The 14,817-nt window shown below is 46.2% G+C and overlaps 1 long non-coding RNA gene across 1 annotated transcript; it reads right to left on the reverse strand.

Moving 5' to 3' along the window:
- Nucleotides 1–7,316: 7,316 nt before the first annotated feature.
- LOC308184737 lies at nucleotides 7,317–14,693 on the reverse strand. Its single transcript, XR_013942891.1, has 3 exons — nucleotides 14,241–14,693; nucleotides 13,875–14,098; nucleotides 7,317–13,753 (listed from the first exon to the last, which is right to left on the reverse strand). It is a non-coding gene; the product is annotated as an uncharacterized lncRNA (long non-coding RNA).
- Nucleotides 14,694–14,817: the final 124 nt, after the last annotated feature.

Raw genomic sequence — 14,817 nt, forward strand, 5'->3', positions numbered from 1 at the left:
CTTCCTCCTGCTCTGCTCCAGCTTTTCCATCCCACCCCATTCCCCACCTTCCTCTGTCCTCCCCCTCCATCGCCATTCATCTTCATTTTCCAGGAGAGGGGTCGGTCAGGCTGTCCACCTGCTGACCGATCTCGGGAGGAGGAAGAGGGATGAAGGACAGATGTGGCTCATGGGCAGCAGGACCTGGCGCAGCATAACTGCACGCTGCTTTCGCCCGGAGAGCTGATGGAGAGGGCTGTCAGGATTATTGTTGTGTTGGCATGGCAAAGGTGGGTGGGAGGAGGCAGGGGATGGGGGGAAGGGACTTGAAGTGGCTGCTGCCTTTTTGTCTTTCCACTGCCTCTGGTTTATCTGGTGCCCTGTGGAATTTACGACTCCCCCTCCCCTGCTGTTGTACTGCAAGTCGGAGCGCCTGCCAGCTGGGGGCTAGACCTCACCTCCTTCAGCCAGCCAGCCTGTCCTTTAGCAACCTCAAAGGGCTTAATAAGCAATAACAAACTTTGTCCCAGCAACAGATTTGGGCACTCTGACTATCTCTGTTTTACAAGCAGGGAAGCAGCGTCAATCCAGTCCAAATCTCTGTGGTGGTGCCGAGCGATGAATACAGCACGAGATTTCTCATACGTTACTCCGAGGTTGCTAATGAACCCCTGTCCTTTCACTGTCTCCACACTCAGCTGGATATTTGCCCGACTTTGTGAGAATAAGGGCATTAACTCTTTCAATTTGAAAAGGCAGAGAATAGGTAAAGCCGAGGAGGATAGGAATAAGGCCAGCTGAAATCAGCCAGAAAAAAATCCCACCTCAGCAGCAGAAGCTGTCATCTAGGTACCGCTTTTCAGGTAACAGGGGTAAACGACCTTACAAGTGTCAACTTTATCTGCTTCTCACCTCATTGTTACAGAGTGTGGTGAAGGGGACAAGAGGCGTGGATTGAGAGGATGTAGCTCTTGCAACCTGCTATTGGAAAACCACGGCTTCCAAAGCAGCTCTGACAATGCCGGCTTTTACAGTGAAGCCCCAGTGTCAGTGAGCACGAGGAGCAAGCTCGTGCCCCATTACCCCATGTCCCACCACCAGATATTGTCCACCTTCCCCTCTCCTCCATCCCACGGGATAGGACCCAGCAGTGCTAGGGCAACACCAGCAGCAAACTCTTTCTGAGCACTGTGCCTTTTTCTGGCTAACTGGATGCAGCTGAGAGGGGTTGGGAATAAGAGATAAGTGCTGGCACACAGGGACATATCTCTTCTTAGCCCTGTAGCATGGTCAGAGGAGATGAACATGGAGATGTGAATTTCCCACCTGCCAGCTCCAGAGGAGAGAGGTGAGTGCATGGGGATGTGTCAGGCTGACCAGAGCCCCTCCAAGGCCATGGGTAGGTGCTGGCACAGCCTGGTGAAACAGGGTGCAGCTCTTCCTTTCACACAGCAGCCTGAGGGCCCATCCTCTGGGTCTGGGCATGCGGGGTGCCATCACAAGCTGCAGCAGGTAGCTACAGGACTGTTAACTCCCTGCTTCCCTTCCTGAGAAGGGGAAAAGGCCCTCCTCCTGGATGTGGGGTTCCAGAGACCAAGCTGATGCCTGTGAGATCCGGCTTTCTTACAGCTGCTCTCCTACATGTGGCTTTTTAGACTTGGTGCCTGAGACAGGGATACATAAGCTGCAAATTTGTTGGGTTTGTGTGTTGGTTTTTTTTTTTTTTTTAAATTCATAAAACATGAGAGGCCTGTTCTCTAGTAATCTCCATTACTGTTATACTGGCATCCTCTCAGTAGGATTTGCAACAGGATAGCCCATGGGCTACGTGTTTCTTGGATCGATTTCAGCTTGCCTTCCCCATGGCTCTGCTATGGCCTCTCTGGTTACCATCTGTAGCTGTGCTGAAACCCAAATCAGTAACAAACACTGTGCTTTATGCTGCTGGTGCCTGTGGGAGGGCAAGAAGGAGTGCCACCTGCAAACACTCCTCTGCCTCCACAGAGCAGCCCTGCAAGTCTGAGTGCTAGGACCTGCAACTCAATCCACAGGTGTGACCTCTGGTAAATCAAGCTGAGTATCCCAAGTTTCTAATTCCTCTGCATTATTAATATCTGGTTCAGGAATTAATGTGGTTTGGGCTCTGCTCATGGACCTATGCACTCATTTCAAATGTGAGCTTATCCAAAGTTTGGAGATGGCTAAAGGCAGGATTTGGACTTCTTTTTAATTAAAAAAAAAAAAAAAAACCTATGATGTTATGATCCAGGGGCAAACATCCCCATAGACAGGTGGGCTCCATGTTTCAGTCTTGTATCTGTTCTCTCAACAGGGAAATTGTGTACTTAAGGTCAAGGGGAATTTTATGTTAGTGTCAGGATTCAGGCTAAGTTTACATTATCTCAGACTCTCTGGGTTATTTCAGATTAAAGAGGGGATCAAAAATTTTGAGAGAAAGCAAGCTAGACAGAGGGCTCAGAAAACAAGACCTCCGATGAACATGTTAGATCAGCATGAGCTAACTGGCGAGGCAATCAGGTACTGCCCATGACCTTTAGCTTTGGAAGATGAAGGCTTTAGGGAAATGCATCACCTACTTAGTCAGCATCCCCTGCATCTGGCTCCAAGAGGCTGGGTGATCAAAGCCCCACTGTGGGAGAAGGCACAGAGGTAGGCGCTCTTGTATATGGGTGTGTGGTCCAGAGAAGAACAATGGTTTTCCACTTAAGATGTAGCTGGATTTCCCTAGACTCTGTGATGAATCCTCACCAATTAGCACAGGGTATTTTAGGCTTCAGTATGGTGGGAAGCAGGGTAATACCTGTGCTGTTAAGCCCACAGATTGGTGGCCTTCCCAGTTCAGGTGTAAGTCCTACCCTTTGGCTCAACTTTAACCTTTTCTTTCTGATTTAGGGCAGAAGTCTATTCTCATAGTTAAACTGGTGTAAAACTCTTGCAAGAGTGAGTAAGATCTCAACTACCCAGTGCTCAGCACTTAGATACAGTACTTCAGTACTTGGGTTACCTTTTTATTACACTACAATCTTTCTTTAAGGCATTCCCTGTTATAGTGGCAATGACCCAGTTCATACTCATTAACTTGGGTAGACTGGCAGCAAGGATCTTGGCTTTCCTGCCCCAGCCACATCAAACAAACAAAAATCCTGCATCACCAGAGGCACAAGCACTGTTTGCCAGCAGGAGCCATAGGTGAGAGCTGCATCCAGCTGCACAGCTGTTTTTTGCCCCAGCCTTCTCTGAGCAGTACATTTGCTAATGGTCTTGTGTCTACGAGAGACCTTTTTGCAATCTGCTGCACTGGTCCAGAGCAGAGGAAATGGGGCTCCACATGGCACGATAGGAGGGCAGGAATTTGAAAAGATAACCATGGGAGGTGGAGCACCCATTTTTGCCCTGAGGTCCTGAAGATGTTCAGATGTATGAGTGCTGCCACCTTTTCACTACACTCCAGCTTGTTACAGTAGCGTCATGTCACCCTGCCTTGATGTCCCGTCATGCACTAATTTGTTCTGCTGTGATTTTTTCCTCATCCCCTTTCAAGCTGATTTCAGGGTCACCAGGTGGTCACAGGCCATGAAAACATCTGTGTTTTGTTAAAGGAGACTCTAGAAGCAGTGCTAGGATCTATCAGGCTCCTGGTGCGCTGCTGCCTGTGTTGACAACATGGACAAAAAGTATTTCCAAAACTCAAATGCAGAGCGGACTCCTTTGGAAGAGCAGTAAACAAATCTCCCCTCCTCCTTCACCCAAACAACTCTATTTTTCCTTTGTCTCCTCAGAGAGGGTTTTGTCCTTTTATCACTCTGTTCTCTGTCACCTGGGAGAGGCAGAAAGCCAACACAACAGATCCATCTTTCTTAGGGTGGAAGTTCTCCCCAAAGCCTCAGCATATTCATGAAATCCAACACCTCAGAGAACCACCCACCTAGCTCATGTGAAAACCATTTCATGAAAGATCATATAAAACAGCCTGTTGTGCAATGCTCAGAACATCAAATAACCCCCTTATTTATAGTATATACACTTGCAACAATAAACCTCCCTTTTGAACTTGATTGACCAATATAGATTAAAAGGCTTTTTCCTGTTAATCAACATCTGAATTTGTTGTTTAAGCATTCAGTGCTTTGGTTTGACGAGAGCTGGTCTCGTGACTTCCCATAGGACTAGCTGATGAGGTCTGCAAAACCTTCTGCTTCCTCTGCTGTGGTTCTGTGGAAGGAGAGGTACCACTCCAGTTTAGTAACGCTGGCGTTTTGCTCAACACACTCTGTTTGCACCAGGAAGCCTTTGAGACAGCTGCATTTTAAGTTTGCAAGTACAACTGGAAAATGTCACCCTAAAAATGAAGGAAGAGGAGAGGGCCACCACAACTGATCTGCTTAGGCTGAGCTGAGCCAGGAGGGGAATTCTGCCCTACCTCCCAGTTCTGTCGGCAGGCATGACCATTATGCCTCCTGCATCACCCTGCTTATTCCCCCAACGCTTATTTCAGCTTGAGAGCAGCCAACCCCCTCCACTTCTTCCCCAGTCTTCTCTGAGTCTCGTCTTCATTGCCAGTGACTTCCTCAGGGCAAGGAAATAGTTTCTTTTACATGTCTGTACAATGCCTAGAGAATCATTTGCATGTTTTTATGGGCAGTCCGTGCCCTTGCCTGGAGATGCATGAAAAGAGGTTTGAATGGGCGTGACGTGCATTTAGCTCTCCAGAACATACCTCAGGGAAGCAGTCTGGTGAGCTTGGCAATGCCCTTGGAGAGGTTTGTGTGTGCACTGTAAGGGTAATAAGCTGAGTAGAATGAGACAAGGCTGCTGTTTGTTATTCCTGTCTTCCTACTCACCGGGGCATAAATAACAGAGGAAGCTCTCACTGTTTATGTAGGAACTGGAAGCAAGGCAAAGTTTGCTCATCTGCCCATTGGGATAGCTTGGAGAAGACTCATTTTTAAGCTGTTCTCATCACTAGCTCTTTGCACAATCTATATGGATATATGATTTATTTTTATTTTTTTTAACCTCAGCAGGGTCTTATTCTTAAAATTTCCAAGTGTAAGTATTCCAAAAGAGCTATCCTAGCAAACCTTCCTTGTAGGAGTACTGCTTTTACTCTCTCAGAAGAATTTTGTTGGTTTAGCTGATCTTGATAACTGAAAAAAAAAATGACCACATTGGCAAAACCACTTATAAGTGAATTCAACAGCATTTGCATTAAGGTTTTGGCCATTACGGAAATTTCAAATTATCTGCCAAAAAAAAAAAAAAAGTGCCTTAACAGTAATTGCTATTCTGGCACAAAAAAGACTTTTACTGACTTATCTTACAATGAATTTTCCCAGGTATTTACTAAACTCATGATTAGCCTCTCCCCACAAGGTACTTTCAATGTAACTACAGACCAGGCTTGAAACAGCTAGCACATCCAGCTCTCCTCCTGAACGGTGATACGCTGAACAGGAACTGAACTCTTACACTGAGCCAAAATAAAATCCTCAGACTTTTTAAAACTGGGAGAATTCAGCTCTGGAAATGCTGTGTCTGGTGATTTTTTGCTTTTATCTGCAGGAGAGTAGACTGATGGATTTGAGCATTAGATCAGAACATCTTGAGGCTTGAGGGTGGATCTCAATTATACAGCTCAGGTCTATCACAAACCATAATGGGCTCTCTGCATTGTTTCTTGAGGACATGCCCGTGCAGACAATAGCTATGTGCTGGCAAGCTGAAGTCTTAACCTATCTAAACACTATGTAATCAAAAAAAAAAAAAACAAACCACAGTGGGGAATAGGGAGCTGGGCTGCTGGTGAGGAATGTACTTGGCAGATACCTGTGGGCCTTGAGAGAGTAGTGTCATTCAAGGAGCAAAGAACTTTCTCCCGGGACATGTGCTCTCTTCCCTGGGCTGCTCCCCTGATCTACAGTCTCCACTGTATTTGCATCTTGGAGTGCTAGAGGTACATGCTACAGTCCCAGGGAACGCTGCTTTTTCAGCAGCCTGGGAGAAGGAACAAAGAGGGCAACAGGAAAGCACCCAGAACAGAGCCCAGCAGGAGACACCTCACTCCATCAGGGAAAAATCCAAAAGTACAAGTCAGTAGATTGGCCATAATTTCAAGTGCTGCTAAACCAACGTTACGGTCCTGGTAAAAGTATGTGTTGCGTGAATGTAAAGCTGCATTTGCAGACACTCCCAGAAATACATTAAAAGGAACCATCGGTATCCTGGTGAACTTTAGCTTGCCCAAAAGTTTAGGTTTTTGAACTGTGTCAAAGTTAGTGGAGAAACATGAGGAATTCCATGTGATTCCTCTCATGCTGGTTCAGGGGCTGATGTAGGTGGAACCAATTGCTCTTTGGAGAGGTTGGTTGCTCTCTAGTGAGCATAGCAATAATATAGATCCAACCCCTGCTTCCCTGTGATGTCTTTTTTTTTTTTTTTTCCCCTCCCTCCCTCTTGCACAATGTAGATAATGGCATGATGGGGTTCTGCATGTGGGACCTCTTTTTCCTAATCTGGATGTTGTCACTCAGGCAGAGCCTCTGCCCAGCTCTTATCTCAGGCAGCCAGAAGCAGTGCCCAGAAGTGTGACGGCCACACGATAGCCTGCTTGGTATGATGGGGTGGAGGTGGGCATCTTCCAATAGGGAGGAAAGGACCTGGAGCAGTAATCTCCCCAAAACCTTTCCTTGGTGGCTGGCTCTGGCCTGGCAACCAGGACTGTGGGATTGGCATGCCTGGATTGACTAGGTTGGACTAGATGATCTTGGAGGTCTCTTCCAACCTAGACGATTCTGTGATTCTGTGGATGAGACAACACGGGTCCCTGCCCGTTTTGATTCAGAGCCACTGCTGCTCTGTGTTAAGTTTTGGATGGATGATGAGCTGCCTGCTGCCCTGGCCAGGGGCTGGGCTCACGCAGGGGGGACAACATCCAGACACCCTCCCCTGGGTATGTCATGCATCTGTGCCCAGTTGAACCTTTTCTTTGCAAGGCTTGCTGAAGTTAGGAGAGGGTGTTAGGCTGGGCTCTTTGTGACAGAGGACTGAATGGATTTCTAAGTACCTGCTTTAAAGAGTTGCTGTACTTCAACATGCAGAGGAAACATACTCAAGATCTTGACTACCTCCAAGTCTGCTTTTTAAGCTCATTTACTTGCATTCTGAACACATATATAAAATATTTTTAAAATGTTTTCTTGTGAAAGGCAGCAACCGTGTTAGCCATATCTGTCATCTGAGTTCTCCCTCTCTCTCTTTCCCTCTCTCTCATCAATTCTCTTCTTGTAATTAATTTTCTTATTTTTTCCTGTAGGGTAAAATTACAGAGTGTTGATAGGCAGCTCTTCTGTCCCAGAACAAGTGATCAGTGTTAACAGGTCGGTTTTAAAATTGTGTTACAGATGAGAAGGACCCATAAACTTAAAATGAAAGCCTACAGCTGGTCAGCATTTTGCTTATCCATATCTATCCGAGTTGCTCTGGGAACACAAGTTACCTTTGGGCTATCACCCATCTGCACAGAACAATTTTGCTGCTGAGTATGCTTTTCTTACTAAGGGCAACTGCTCATCTCAGGGCTATAATGATCCTGATGTACTCCCGAGATGAACTGCAACCCACTGTTCTGGCAGTTCTCTTGTCTTATTTCCCTGCCACAAGAGCTGGAATGAATTGTGTTTGTTGGCGAAGCTTATTTCTGTTGGCTTTCCACTTAAGGCAGCGGAGGATTTTATGGAGGTATCTTGTCTGTTTCAAAACTTTTTTATAATCCTCATATTTCCCACTGGTTACATTGCCCTGAAATAGCTCCACATATAAACACCGATCATGTGTATGTGCTTCGCATTTCCCAGGGCACAAAACTCACCATGTAAATGCAGTTTAGGAGAACTACTGTGGGACTGCACCTCCTGGCCACTGGCTTACCTGGCTGTGACTGGTATAGCTGACATCCTTGCTCTTTACAAGACATCTTGCACCCCCCAGCAAAGGGGACAATTTTTTTCTGCATGCAAACTGCATGAGTCAGGAGTACTGCTGAGCATCAGGGATCAGGACCATCCTCAGACTGTCCCAAATGCAGTGGGATTGGGGCATTTCCTAGTCTTGTCACTTCTGCAGGACCCCAGGAGCATCTTGAATTCCTATCCCTGTGCCTCAGTCCAGTAATGGAGACATGAGCACTTCCTTACCATTTCCAGGTGTGCATAATGCTTTTCCAAACAGCTGTGAATCAAACGGGTATTATAAGCTCCGGGACCTGTATAGGGGCTAGACATGATTACCAACAAATCTGGGGACTCTTGGCTTCCAAGCTGTAGTGGCAATGCCAGTTTAAGGCAATGCTGCCTTGTGCTGGCACTGCTGTCTGTGTGGACCTGATGTGAGAGCAGATCCCAGAGAAAAACTCCGAAGAAGTTTTCAGACAACAAAGGAGAGGAGCTACTAGACTGTCCACTCTGTAGTGCTTGCCTTATCACAATATCTGGTTTTGTAACCTTTTGCTAAAACCTTCATGGGGACTGGACTGTCCCAAAAGTGAACTTGCACAATGCCTGACTCCCTTTCAGAGCCCAGCACTTTCAACCTTTTCTCTATAAGCCTGAGGCTGTATAGAAGAATTTCATTGGTTCAGGGAAACTTATTTCAGTGCCATCCCTAACCAACAACTAGCTCGCTCCTGACGCTCAAGCACTCCCACGCCAGTTCGATAAATACCAACTGAAAATGTGTCTGGTGGAAGATCTGGAGTGAGCCTGGGCCTTAAGATGAGGGTCCTAATCCATAACCTATTACTGTGCACAGCAATTGCCAAGACAGACCACACAGTGAGGTAAGGTTGCAGTATGCTCTCTGCTTCCTTGCATAAAGTGCCTGATTTAATGAGAAGCAAGTCCCTGATTCAGCAAAGCGCTTAAGTGTTTTGATGAACCAGGGCCAGACTGAACATCTTGTGCAGAACTCAGTTGTCTAGCGAAAAAATATCAAATATTTTATTGATGGATGCAGACTTAAATGAAATTTAAAGACGCGGCTATTTAGGGCTGTAGGTGCCCAAACTCATATTGTTCATTTTTTATTGTATTAAAGTAATCATCTCTACGGGAACAGAACCAGCCACCTCCAGAAAATCCATCCTTGTTGTGCTGGGAAGAATATTCTCAGTCTTCCCCAAGTGCCCTGTCAATTAGATGGCTGATGTAGCTAGCCCAGAAACTCAGCACATTCAGGCTATTTCAACAACTCTGAGCCGTATCCTCCCTTTCACTGCCAAGAATACCCAGCTTTAGGAGCCCTATTGGGTGTGTAACATGTGGGGGAGCGAGGCACAGCTCTTGTAGACCAGATCAGGTATCAGATGGTACGATCAAGACAGTGAGCTCCATCAGAGCACCACCAGGCAGATCTCAGGATCCTGCTGTCATCCTTGCTTGGCACTCAGTCAACAGGCAAGGCAGTGAGCTCTGTACAGACCTTGGTCTCCAGGAGTCGCTAAGGCGCAGCCTCAGCCAGGTGCCAGCCAGGAGGATCTCCATCAGCTTGCTTTCCTCTGCTTAACACCTCCCAGCATCCTACAAGAGATTGCTTTCAATCTCAGAACATTAATTTTGTAAAAAGAAGCATTAAGGTGGCATGGAAGTGCCAAAGCCAAGACCGTTACAGATAGTAACATTAAAATGTAGAACTGCAATTTCTGATGTAGTAACAAGTGAGCTGCCTTTGCATTGGCACCATCTCCTCCTTTTTATGAGACTCCATCCAATCCTTCCCGTGGTCTCAGGGATTGCACCAGCTGTGTCACATTCAGCAAAGGGTCCAGGATTTCACAGAACTCAAGGCCAAGCGTTTTATTCTTGATCAGATTTGACTTAATGCTTGTAAATAGAGAATACAAAGTAAAGGCTAGGTATTAATGGGGGCAAACCTTTTGGGGAACAAAATGGCGTGGATAAAATGAATTTCTCAGAGATCAGAACAATGAAGATAAACCTTGGTCTACAGAAACTTGCTCCCTCTTATTTATCAGGCAGCATTTCACCTGAAATGCTGAATGCAGCAGCCTGTTGTAACTGAAGACTGCACCACAGCGTGGGTGCAGACAGGTGGAAAGACCAGAGGCTGGACTTTGGCACATCCTGACCTCGTGGTGTTTCTCTTTGAAAACGTCACATTTTACTAATGCAAATTTCTAATAGGAAGTTATCAAATGGGAAGAAAAAGAAAGAAAGAAAGAGCACATTAAGACATTTTTAGCTCAATCATATGCTCTTTCAATTATGCCCATAGAGCCACTAATGTTCAAAAATTTGCAGAGAAGCAGTGAGTTAGGTGGCACTTGGTTTATCTGCTTTGGAACCGTGAAGTGCACATAAGACCCTGGACAGATATAAAGTGTGGTTCCAGGGAGTCTGAGGATTTCAAAGCTGCTTTATCTCCCAGATAGCTAACTGGCAAAGAAGGGTGAATTAAAAACAGTGTCAGTAACTAAAAATGGAATGATAGATTATGGTGTGGATTTTTTTCATTATAAAAAAGGCATCACAAGCAGGTTACAGCTTTAAGTGGCTCTAGAACTCCTAGAGCACAAGTTTAAAATCGTTTTATTTGTGGATTCCCAAACTTTTTTTGTTTTTTCCTGGGGAAGTGCAAATCCTTGAATGGCATATTTGAATGTACTGTCGATGGCTTTGCTTCTCTTGCTCTCCCTGCATCCCCCTACTAGTCATCTTTGGGGTGTTGCGAACCAGCAATAAAAGCCCTTCATCAAGCAGTTAGACAGGACCCCAGCTCTCCTAAATTCCAGACTTTGACCTGATTTGCTGCATGACTATGGCAAGCCTCTGCCACCTCCTCAGTAAAGCAGAAAAGAAAAAAAGAAGAAAAAAAAAACAAAAACAAACCAACTCCACCACACTTTCAACTTACTATTGAGAAAGGCTGAGCAGCTAAAGTTCCCACCTACGAAAGTACCAAGTGCCTAGGAATTTTATATAAGTGTAACACTGAGGCACTCAAAATGACTGGAATGTTTGATATTTCTGCCCTTTGCCTCTGCAACCCACAATGCTGTGGCTCTGAATGAAGGTAGTACCATTCATGTGCAATGGCGAAGGATGGAAGCCTAATTTTCAAAGGGACTTTAAGAACTCTTTGTCATGTTTTTGCAAACAGCATTTGAATGACTTAGTTGAAAGGCTTCAGAAAAATGCAAAGCACTGTCAGAAATGCAAAATGTTGAATCTATCAGCCAGAGGGAGGAAAAAAAGCACATGAAGAAACTTAGCCAAGCCTGACTGGCTGTAGTGGATCTTGATCTTTGCTCACCCCATAGTTAGATATTGTTTTCTCGTTTTAGTAGAGTCACAGCCTTATCTCTTAAAGTGATCTCATTAAAAGCAGGAAACAAGCCAGCAGGGGGTGTGAGACCTGTAATTACGGTTGGACTGTGGAGAGAAATAGTTACATGCAATCACCTGGGGTTCTCCGTGTCCCCTATTAAGTGAATCCTCTTTGATTGCCTTTCTAAACTGCATTTATATAGACGTCTTACGGAGGAACACTGCTCGCTTTATCTGCATTGCTGCTGTTTTTATTGCCTGATTTAGTGTGCTGTACGCAACTCCATTCTCTGGAGAGAATGGATTATTATTATTATTTTGCTAAGTGGGAACTGCAGGAGATGTGATGGTTGGACTAGATGATCTTGAAAGTCTCTTCGAACCTTGACGATTCTGTGGTTCTTTTCTGATGTGAAGGACATTGTACTGTCCACAGGCAAACTACCCCAGTGCGCATGTATTACTTGCCACTGAAGCAGCAGCTGTGGTTTCCAAGGTGAAGGCCAAACCGTGGCTCTAATTACAACACGTGAAAAATGCTCGTGGACACAGTAGATCTCACAGGAAGAAAAATGAGGTGGGAGATGACATTCTTTCCTATTCCAGGTAGTATCCATCACTGGTATCTAACATCCTAGCTTTCCCAGCAAATGTAGCCCTAAGCTACAGCAGTTGCAAATGGATAAAGGTTTGCTTCTCTACGTCAAGCTACGTGCAGGTTGCTACCAAAAGCAGGAATATGCCTGAGCAGAAGCTGTTGTCCCTAACAGCAAGAGCAAAAGGCCGTCAGAGCCTTGGACACTTACCTGGAATCTGCTAAAGCTTTTCTGCCTGGCTTCCCTTTGACTCCATTTTCCCATCCCTAAAATGGACTTAATAAAACTCCCTGCTGTAAAGCACCCTCGGGTTCTCAAAGTAAGAAATGCTACAGAAAGATGGTGCGATGGACAAGGTATTAATAACAGCAGCCAGCAGCAGGCATTCATATAGTGCCCTGCACTATCTACTTAAGCCCCACCCTTTTCATTTCGTCCATTGTTTCCTCCCCCTGGAATCTGACAGCCCTTCAGCATCCCACAACTGCACCCCAGCAAGGAGGGAGGGAAAAACAACCTCTTGCCTCAAATCTTCAAAAAGGATTCATGATTACTCACAGGATGAACTGAGAGGGACATGCAAGCCAAAGAGCAGGATTTTTCAGGCATTAAAAACTGACTTGGACCTAATCCACCGGCAGGAGTGAAGTTCCCTGTATGTTATCTCTGCTTCTCCCAGTCACCATGCCAAGGTATCAAAAAGAGTTTGTAATTGCTTGTAGATATTGAAAACAGAGTTCTCTTGATTTTTCTTAATCTCTCTGGTACCTATTATGGGAGGAGAACACAAGTACGCTACCCTCTGTGCCTGGTCTTACATAATAAAGTTTCCTTTGATCCATATGGATTTGCCCTCTGTTTAACTCACTGCCAGCAAGAGAACATTTTTCTCCTGGAAGAGACGCTAGGTGTAAGTTTACAGCATCACAGTTGAACCCTCTGGTTTTAAGTCAGGAAGAAATGGCAACACGTCAACTATCTCAAAGCAAAAGACGGATGAAATTCATAGCGTTCCAGCTCAGCTATATTGTTAGCATAACAGCTGTTTTACATCAAGGGGCAGAATGGCTTAGAAGTTGTCTGGAGATCTTCTTTTAATGTCCTATTGATTATGCTTTACAGCCACACTGAAGGAAAATGAATTTTGATACAGTAAATTGCTGTTAAGGATTGAAAGTTAAGTGAATTGGTGATTTCAGGCTCTGAAATTTCTACACAGTTCCTAATTTCTACCCAGTTTCCTTCTTTCCATCTTTCCACCCACGGGCAAGAGCTAGTGCTTTCATGGGAAAGAAAACCTCAAAGACAAGTAATGGGAACTAAATGGGAGTTCTGCCTTGAGGTCAAGATGGTGCAGCTTGGGAGGAAGACTGCTGCTCAGGTACCATGGGTTTTATAGGTAAACTGAAAGATCCAGTCTCCAAGTCTGTCAGATCTATGCCAGATCCAATAAAGACCATTAGTGGGATAAAATAGAGCTTACAAAGCAGACTAAAAACATGGCTCTGAAACACTTTCCTGCCATCTACAATCGCATCTGAGCTCATCGCAGGTTTTTACTTTAAAGTTCACTATGTTGAGTCCCAGAAGTGCCTCGGTACTGAGCAGGCCAAGCCATTTCTAAGTCCAGCTGGAATCCCACGATGGATCAATGTTCATTTGTCTGCACATACACCGCATCCATCAGAAGCTCCAAAAGCAAGTCCAGGACACAGCGACAGCATCAAGCTCCACCAGTGGTGCGGTGCCTCACACCAGCCTTTAGAACAGTCATCTGCCATGGTTGTGGTGGCATCCCTTCCTGTTACATACACGGGCCTGTGGGCAAACAGTTTGATCAGAAAGCTCTTGTCCAGGACTTTTACAGACTGAGTTCAGTTCTCTTCTCCTGCTGAGGGGAGCTTCAACCCTCCACTTATCCAAAAAGAACTGTACTTACCTAAATGTAAGTTTCCATACTTACCTACTTCCATACTTATCTAAATGTAAGTTTTTCTCTTCCACAACAGTGATCCCAATGCCCTCACAGATATAATCCAATGTGTTTGGGGCCCTCAGCAAGGTAGCAAGTTCTCCTGCAGGGAACTGGCTACCAAAACACTTCCTTGGTGGCTGTCCCTGGGCACTTCCAGGTATATAGAGGGTCCTGATGGCTCTTCTAAGCTGTCAAGAATGTGAAAGAGCACAAACTGATTATCTTTGCTAGAGTGTAAAGAGAGAAGTAAAGAGAAAATGCGCAGAGCTATGGCTTCTGAATCTGTCTTTGCCACATTTTCAAGTGTAAAGGAACTATAGGTATCATCACCTTGTTAGGTGCTCTGCGCAGCAGAGGGCATGGAAATACACTCCATAACTCTTCACTGTGGTCCCGGCCCCCGTTTGCAGTAATCACAAAGCTTTAAAGATGCGGTTTTTACCAGTATTTACGCATCTCCTAGCACAGACAATGAGCTTTAACCTCGGGAGGTATGAAACAATTTGGGCACCACGTCTACCCAGCGCAGCCCGCCGTCACCGAGGGCAGCAGCAGGGTCAGGCGAGGACCTGGGGAGGCATCCAGCCCCTCACGGCAGGGTCCCTCGGGGCTCCACACGGCCGCCTTTGAGGGGACACGGCCCTGCAGGCGGCCCCTCACGGGGCAGCGGCGCCGACCCGACATGGCGGCGGCAGCGGGGGCCGGCGCAGCGCCCTCCGGCGGCCTCGCCCCGGGCCAGCAGGGCCAAGCAGGAGCCCCCGGCCCTCCCCGGGGCTCCGCTCCCCTCGGCGAGGCGCAGCCGAGACAAGCCCGGAGGCACCCTAAGGTCTGGTCTGCGGGCACGGCTCCCACCCAAAGCCTGCCCCCGTCCCCGGCGGCTCCCCGCCCGCAAGGGGCGGTGCGGCGA

Source organism: Anser brachyrhynchus (genome assembly GCF_964034855.1).
Source record: "Anser brachyrhynchus genome assembly, chromosome: 1".
In the NCBI taxonomy this organism is placed as follows: Eukaryota; Metazoa; Chordata; class Aves; order Anseriformes; family Anatidae; genus Anser; species Anser brachyrhynchus.